Below are 2214 nucleotides of genomic sequence, written 5' to 3'. Positions count from 1 at the left end.
ATAAGGTTTCACAGAACAAAATTAAGGATGAGTCCACCAGATGTTGAAATTAACATCTGCAAAGGATGCTACCACCTGAGAGAAAGGACACAAGATTTATTAGAGCAGTTGAGAAAAACAATAGGAGTGACTTCAGGAACTGTGACCCTTGCGTCAAGTCTTAATAAACAGAGAGACGTACAGTGAACCAATATATGTAATTATTCTGTGGATTACATCTCAACGGATAGGTCTGTAAGAATAGCTACTTTTCATTTATTTTGTGAATCAAAGTATACTCTAATTCTTAAATCCTGTATTTAAATTGATAAATCGACTTACATACATACATATGACTACGAGAGCTATTTCAGGAATCACTATTTTCTGTTCTGAAACCCCTGTTAACGTTTTATGCTGACTTTTTTTAAACATAAAATTTCCACATAATTTTATGGTCATCTTGGTTAATTTTTAAAAACTAACTCCATAAAATAACAGACATTGGTTTTGAGCAGAATTTTTATTAGACCTTCAATGATTTTCATACACAAGACTCCAATACATAACTGTAAAGGCAAAGAAGGATTTCCATTTTGATTTCCCATCACGTACGAAACAACCCATTGCAATTTCTAAATGAACCCCAAATTTCTTATTTTCTTGCCTAGATAGAGTTCTCTATAGTCAGACTAAATTAAAAAGAGAAAAAAAGTTGATTTATAATGAGACTGCAAAACTTCTTCCACAACCCTCATTCTATCTGTCCTCAATGCCCTCATGTTTTTAGCCATACTTGACAGATTACAAGTATCCTACATTTCTTTGTCTTATTAGAAAGACCAATTCTTCTAAAGAAGAATGCATGATATTTTGAAAGAAAATACTTCTGAAAGGATCTCAAAGGTGGAGAAAATTAAGCAAAGAAAACACTTCAAAAGCAGGCTCCTCCGTGAAAAGTGCTGGGCCTTGGAAGCGTGACTCGAACAATGGGTGGACGGCTTCTGTGGTCCTCAGATGCTGACAAGCCTAACATTTGCCTTCCAATTCTCTACAAGAACGCACATTCCTAATCCCAAAAACACCAGAGGCTAAGCGCTTAAAGATTTCTGAAATCCCATAAAGATGGGCTGGAAAACTCAAACAACACACTCTTTCCTATCCAGAGGGATTCTGATGCTATTACAGACTTCATCTTAGAGCGATAACTACTCCACCCAACTTTTAATGGAAAGGAATGAACATAAAATGCTTTGGTTTTAAAGTTGTGAGATTCCGAATTGTAAATTTTCCTTTGAACAGTATTAATTCTTTGAAGTGAACTTTTTTGGTCTATAATTACTGTGCTGACATTTTACTTGACTGTAACATCTAGCAGCATGCACACAAGCATGCACACATGCACACATCCCAGAATAATACATAGTTCCGGGGAAAGTTAAATTTTCTGCAGTGTCACTGGACACATTAGAATGATATCTGGGACAGACTTTAAAATTCGATCTTACCTTAAAAAGGCTACTGCTCACTTAGTTAAGTTACTGCTGAACTGCCAAGTAAGACAGAAAAAAACCACATCATCTCTGTTTTCCATTTGGTAAAAGTAAATGACAGGTTCTGTAGAAAATATCATAAAGCAATCATAAAAATAAGAGTCTAGTTGCCATGGTAGGGGATGGGGAAGGGTGGGAAGAGGGGATGCAGAGCATAAGAATAGAGTAAGAAGAACAGAGAAGGATTTCAGGGAGTGCTGATGCTTCTTTTTTAAAACAAGGTTGGCAACTGAAAGTGACTGCTGTGCTAAGAAAGTTCCCAAGACTCTCTTTGCACTCAGTAGGAAACACCGCCATGATCCATCATTAAACTGGTAAGAACAGACACTACACTTGATCTTAGCCAAAAGGCCGAGAAGCGGTGATCCATTATTGATGTCTGTTGTAAGTACTGGAGCTGGGAGTGTTAACAAAAGTCCCACACGTTTGCCACCTCTGGAGTAGAACACCTCCATCAGGTGACTAACCAATGAATGCCAGAACCAACAGGCTCACCCGGCCTTGGGGTCATGAAAGCATTCCCTTCCCCAGGGAGAGTTGCAGAGGCAGGGTCTGTGCACTCCTTGCTTTCCACTCCAAAGCTTTAGCAAGATCTGTGTTGGAGTTAAGAGTCTGGGTTTTACATATGGACATTCTTCAAGTTCCTAAAACCGTGTGTTTACTGTGAACATTGTACAACTGA

At 38.1% G+C, this 2214-nt stretch overlaps 1 pseudogene; it reads right to left on the bottom strand.

Annotated features, from left to right (window-relative positions):
* Positions 1–1692: 1692 nt before the first annotated feature.
* On the bottom strand, positions 1693–1895 carry LOC117086571 (annotated as a pseudogene).
* Between the last annotated feature and the right edge of the window lie 319 nt (positions 1896–2214).

Source organism: Trachypithecus francoisi, unplaced genomic scaffold (genome assembly GCF_009764315.1).
Source record: "Trachypithecus francoisi isolate TF-2019V2 unplaced genomic scaffold, Tfra_2.0 Lachesis_group1, whole genome shotgun sequence".
Lineage (NCBI taxonomy): Eukaryota > Metazoa > Chordata > Mammalia > Primates > Cercopithecidae > Trachypithecus > Trachypithecus francoisi.
The sequence above is the reverse complement of the archived record's forward strand: the minus strand, read 5'-3'. Positions and strand labels throughout refer to the sequence as shown.